Source organism: Meleagris gallopavo, chromosome 3, assembly GCF_000146605.3.
Source record: "Meleagris gallopavo isolate NT-WF06-2002-E0010 breed Aviagen turkey brand Nicholas breeding stock chromosome 3, Turkey_5.1, whole genome shotgun sequence".
Taxonomy (NCBI): Eukaryota; Metazoa; Chordata; class Aves; order Galliformes; family Phasianidae; genus Meleagris; species Meleagris gallopavo.
The window spans coordinates 73,996,742-74,003,088 of NC_015013.2; the positions used below are offsets into that span (position 1 = coordinate 73,996,742).

Here is a 6,347-nt window from a genome sequence, read left to right on the forward strand (position 1 = left end):
TTTTTTTTTTTTTTAAATAAGTCAGTATTAGAACAAGATAATAAAAAACAGTGATTTGTGGAAACAGACATCTCACCAGCATTACAACTTTCTACTAATCTTAACACCATAGAACTGAGTCAAATTAATCTGCTCTGGAAGTAAGACTAGATGTTCTGTTGTCCTGAAAAGCTAAAAGAGACTCCAGTTTGTCCTCATGGTTATTGCACAAATCAACTGTAAAGGGTATTGCATATGGTATTATTGTTATTTTAAAAATAATTTCTAAAGATCTAGTATGGAAAATCTATCAAGACAAGAGAAACATTCTCTGAAACAATATCTAAAATTCACATTAAAAGTGTATCACCTGTAGATGTAAAAGCTAATTAAATAAAAAAATAACTGCCTTACATTTTGCAGTTTAAGTTAATTGCTAACATCTTTCTCCTTCCTTCTGACAAGACTACACAGAGTAACTCCAGCATCTACCTAAGGTGAGGCTCTTCCACAGACACAACCACATTTTCAGGATTCTTGTCAGCAAACACACAGACAAGAGCTCAGTACAAGACAATAAGCAATACATTGATGACATCAGCAAACGTCTTATCTCACGATTTAGAAAAAGAGCTCACAAAAAGATACTAGCAGAGGGAAAGAAAAAAAAAAGAGAAATCTTATTCACAGTAAGCTGGTTATCTTGCTTCTGCAGGCTGGTAAAAGGGCTGGGGAAAGATGAGTCCTTTCTAGACAAAAACTTCTATTTCAACTCTTGGCAGGGAAGGCAGGTTTAAGAAAAGCTTACGTATTAGATGTTAATACTTGACTAGAGATGCATCTCTCTACCTCAGTGTTGATGCCAGTTGAGAGATCTAGAAGTTGAAAATATTTGTATATATCTAACAGCTCAAATAATCCAAGTGTGTCCTATCTTGACAACTAAGAGGCATCAGAAAACTCTTTTCTTTGGGGGGGAGGGAGGGGGGAAATAAATAAATAAAATCACACCTACCAGCTAGGTACTGTTCTAGCTCAAATTAGATCAGGTCTGGGGACATCCACTGACTTAGTGAAAATTGCTATTTTCAGGCATTAATTTTAGTGTAACTAAAAGATAATTAAAATGTGGTTGAAACCTGTTCTTTAAAGAAAAAACGACAGGAGACAGGCTTAATTCCTTGAACTCTATAGTGTTTAATACACACACTCCTTTATATAACCTTGGTACAAAAACAGCTTCATAAAATTCACCTCCCTTTTGTTTGCAAAGTCTTTTTTTTTTTCTTCCCCCCTCTATCCAGACACCTTTCAAGTAAACTTGCATTCACCTAACATACTTTAAATCCCTTGTTATACACCTTTAGCTTAACAGCTCTGTGTTCCCCAACAACAGTGGAAGAAAAAAACCAAACAAACATAAGGACATAATTCTGACCGAAGCATTCTAACCTAAAGAGATTACTGACAATGAACCGCAATCCTCCTGTTCTGACATCTTTCCACTGCCCACTAGCATGACGGCCATCTTCCAAATCCCATGAGCTAATTTAAGGACTCCACCATTTCAATGTTTTAAGATTCAGTTTATTATGACAAGCACTCCCATTTAGTAGAGAAGTTACAGTATCCACTGTTACTCTATGAGTTTGGTGTGTGCATAATTTTAATGGTTATGGTCAGGTGAAAATAAATTCAACACATTCCTGATCTGAGGAAAAATATCTTGCACTTTCATCAGCAGGTTTTTAAACACAACAGTACTAATATGCCTTTAAAGTTTAACAAACAAATTTAGATTCAGAAGTACGAAAGTTTCACAGGAAGCTGGGGTGTGGGGTATCTTTCATGTAACTAATCTTCCAGCAAAATTAGCTTCTGTGGTAACAAATTCACATTGAGGGAAAAACTGTAGTTCTTCTCCCCCTTTAACAAGATGTTCATATGCAGAAAGCACAGATTCTAAAAGCAAAGTTCTTTATTATGGTTAGTTACCTCAGAAAAGCATGTTCAACTTCTTCTAAAAGTACGTAAAAATTCACTGTGATTACGTACAGATGATTTAAAACTGTTATATGGAGGGACACCATCAATTTTAAAGCTAACGATTAAAAAAATTGAGTCTATAGAGTTGATTCGGTACATAGTAAAACTTTAAAGGTCCTAAGTGATAACCTTTTAAAATGTTTCCTTCCTATTAATATGGATAAAAATCCCAACTAACAAAATGCAGTTTATTAGTTAGGGCAGGAGTAAGGGAGGGCACAATAAAACTGAGTACACAAGCCCATAAATATATGGAATGGAGACTCTTCCTGCAGAAGTGCACTCCTTTTACTTTACAACACAATCCTATTAGATAGCTTAAATTGATTGCGTCCCTCTAAAGAAACTGTATTTCACAACAAAGCAACCAAAAGAAACAGTCAGAAGACGACAACATGGCCAAAACAAGTTACTCTCCACACATACACGAAGAATGCTCCATATCCTAAGTACTGAAGGGTCACTTGCATTTCTGCCATTTTAACCAAGTCAATAATGTTTATCATTCCCTATCTATACAACTGCTGTATCATTAATGATATGTTCCCTTACACATACTGCATACAATTTATATATGTGTATACACATATACTCAAATATGGAACAAACAGATTGCAGCCTCAATCCTATCAAAACTTACCCAAGGGTGTTGCCTGCCAGTCTGCCCAGAGTTTCAGAACCAGACAGAAACCATGGGGAGTCACTAGTCCTGCCTGGCCTGGATGTCCTTCCTGCCCCTGAGCCACTGCTCAACTTTGAACTGAAAGTAAAAGATGGTAAATCAGTCACAAAACAATCCCAAATGGGTTAAGAACAAAACCTGGAATCCCAGGTCTAAATTCTCAGGGACTTAGTCTGGTAACATACCAGCTTAAGCAACACCCTTGGGGAATATTCCAAACTAATCTAACTGTATATTAAGAGGTAAACTGAAGAAAGAAAATGGAAAGCATGTCTACTAGTTCGTATGTACACCAGCAATCCGTAACAGCACAGCTGCAAATACACATTAAGCTAATCAGTGATTTGAGATAGCCACTGTGTTTTCAGTTAGAATCAGCAATTATCATTTGTACACATACGCTACGTAGACCTGAGCCTGAATTTGCTTCTTCGAGATTAATAAGCATTTTACATCCAAACAGTAACTGTTACATAGTCCTGTTGAGGACTTACCTGGAGCTGAAAGTAGCAGATCTAGAAAGTCAGCCTTTCCAGATGGGACCGCTTTCAGAGTAGATTCTACAACGGGCTTAACACTTTAAAACAATTTCTTTCATGATGACTATTTTTGGTGGGGTATATTTCTTTAATTTACTGACACCCTGTCTCACTTATGTTTTAGAGCCAAATCTAGCGTTTATTCCTACACCAGTTTGTCAAGCTAGGCTGTTTGGCTGCATCACTGTAACTGTTATGTATCTATCAAAATACCCATTCCATAGGCAAACAAATACCAAACCAAAAAAGCAGTCAAGCTGCTTATACACTTCAAAGAAACATTTAATATAAAGGAAAGTGTTTCTTACCCATCGCTATTATCAGGTTTACCCAATTCCAATCTGTCTGGCTGAACTGAAAAACCAATCCTGCAGACTCTACCATCCTATATTTAAAAACAAGAAAATCAAGCGTCCAAAATTGAAATGCAAGACAGCGTTACAGGAAAAATAAAGCAAGCAAAAACAAGTTTCCGGCTGCTGAAGAATATTTATCAATTTGATGTCTGAAGAATTAGTTTTAACTCTACAGTATCAAATTAGTTATCTGAACAGATTGAATCATTTACCTCAAGAAGAAATGCAGCATGATTTGGTCCCACCACACACTGTTTAATAGTAGCCTGTTCCAATACATTCAGAGGGGGGTGGCTGAAAACAAAAAGTGAGCATGTATAATATTTTTAAACTTTTGAAGCCTGGAAAAACAAAACAAACAACAAAACAACCACAACAAACAAAGAAAGCAAACAACAAAGAAACAAGTGGCATATGGGAGGAACAGTGTGTAGCAAAGGTCACTGATAAATGCATTCAAGAATGACTAAATGTGTGTATCAGTTGAAGCAACTGCGATGTGTTCCCAGGTATTAAGAACAGAAAATGTAGAACAAAACATTATAAGATGACAGATTTTTCATTTAATTTGACCATTAATAAACAGTAAGTGCTATACTTCAAGAGTCATTTGATAAAGTGGGTATTTAATAATTTAGCTTGTCATAACTGAAAATCTAACATATTCACCTTAATAAGAATTCTCTTACGTAAGGCATTTCTGAACATTAGTACTAGTACTGAAGCTTTAAGGCTACAGATACAATACAGTCTTAATTCTTGTTGGAAATATCATACTTTCCTAAATTACTTACAGCATCGTGTAATACACCTTACCTGTTTAAATTATATTTGTTCAGCTTTTCTGATACTTCCCTTAACCTGAAAAAAAAAAAGAAAAAAAAGGAGATGTTAGATGTTATTTGAGAAATATCCTCTATTGTACATAACAGCCACTTAACTGGCACAATTACAACATGATTTTGTATAGTTGGCAGGGATACTTCAAGATACTACACATTGATTAAATAGAACATCTAAGTCTCACATTTAACTATTAACAAATAGCTGAACAGTAAACAAATCTGATGACATTACAGTAGGGGACAGTGAAAGTGCATTATTGGAATCAATTTACTGCAGATGCAATGAAGCTTAATATAAATGCTACTCACTGCTCGGAGTCTACATCAGAAATGAGGGTACTCAGTTTCAAGTTAAGTTTTTGTTTTGAAGATTTTTTGTTTTAGAGTGTTACCCTTCTACCTACTACCTTGCCACAGAATCCACGTTCTCCTGCATTTTGGTACCTTTTACAAGTCACTATCAGAACAGTGCCTTGTTACAGTCATTAATAACTTCACAAACAAGCAGAGGAAGCAACAAGCACTAACTCTAGATACGTTTTTACTTCCTTCTAATGAGTGCCAATGCAGAATCCCACAGCAGACATGATTTCCATGTTCTAAGGAATCCAAGTACGTGGCATGTCTGAGCTAAACAGTAAGCTCCCCAGAACCAAATGGACAGGAAAGTATATACAAAAGCCAGCATCAAAAGGCACAAATGAAAAACTGACAAGCAGAAAAAATAACTCAGCCAAAACTCATCATCTTCTATGGGATTATTAAAAGTATTACATTTATTAAAAGGGAAACTGTTTTCCAAAAGAACCTCCAGCTCACTTGTACGGTACGTCTGCAAAGTGGAAGATAAGAACCCAAAAAGTTGGTCAATCCAAAGACCACTGGCTGCTTATCCAGTACAGAGTCCCAAAATAGAAACCAATACAGTAATTCCTACCCTTACCACTGACCTAGAAAAGATGTTCTCATAATACCAGGTAGGCATTTCAGGTAAATCTTGGGCTTCTGCCTTCCAAAATACAAGAGATCTGAAAGAGTTCCTACAGATCTTTCAAACTTATCTAGAGCATTTGCATTATAGAAAAACTAAAAAAAAAAAAAAAAGAGATGAAGCCTGTAAAATAAAAAAGTCTTCTTAATGAAAGGAAAATCTTCCTAATAAAAGACTCTTCTTTGTTATGTTTATCTTAATGCCAAGTTATCAAGTTAGGTTATCAAGTAATCAACTCCACAGCAGCTGGGGGGAAGATGGAGAGGTGGAGGGGAGAAAGAAACCACGTGTCTGTTAGAGAAACAAAATAATTTATGCTGACAGAAATAGCTTTACACTCAATACAAGCACAAAATAGAAGTATCCCAGTGAAAGGGGAGCAGGCAGGAGGCAAACACTGGCAGCCACGCTCTGCACTCCCAGCCAAGCTGCTGCTCTGTAAGGGGGCGCTGGCAGCGTCCCAACTACCAGCCACAGCTTCTTCACACAGAGAAGGGAAGATTCCGTGGAGGCCACGTCCAAAAGGCAACTACTGAACGTGAACTTTATATCCCACCTGTGTAGAAGGTACCCCATACAAGTTATGAATTACTATGGGATACTGAATGAAACCCCAAAGATGAATGCCACATAGTTCACAAACACTGTGAAGTCCTATAAACAAGCAGGGATCTGCTACATAACATATGGCTAGGTAAACATCCTTGAGGTTCCACATCTTAAGCGTATCACCAGGAGTTTCCAAGGAACACTGACTAGGTCTCTGTTAGCACTCCTCCTCTTGGCAAGCAGGAATGGGAAAACCACCTCTAAGTTCACAGCATTGCCTGAAGAAAAGCTGGCAGCACATAAAGTAATGCTTCTCTGGGAACAGTTATTAATGGTCTACCCGCAACATCTAGCTCCTTT

General features: G+C 36.9%; 1 protein-coding gene across 1 annotated transcript in view; it reads right to left on the bottom strand.

The window, feature by feature from the left end:
• Nucleotides 1–4,561, bottom strand: part of UBR5 (ubiquitin protein ligase E3 component n-recognin 5) — a 69,004-nt gene extending 64,443 nt beyond the window's left edge. Inside the window, exons 1-4 of the mRNA XM_031552901.1 lie at nucleotides 4,419–4,561; nucleotides 3,815–3,896; nucleotides 3,555–3,631; nucleotides 2,666–2,785 (exon numbers count right to left, since the gene is read on the bottom strand). The gene's annotated coding sequence lies outside the window, so the exon portion shown is untranslated. The remainder of the gene's footprint in view (nucleotides 1–2,665; nucleotides 2,786–3,554; nucleotides 3,632–3,814; nucleotides 3,897–4,418) is intronic.
• Between the last annotated feature and the right edge of the window lie 1,786 nt (nucleotides 4,562–6,347).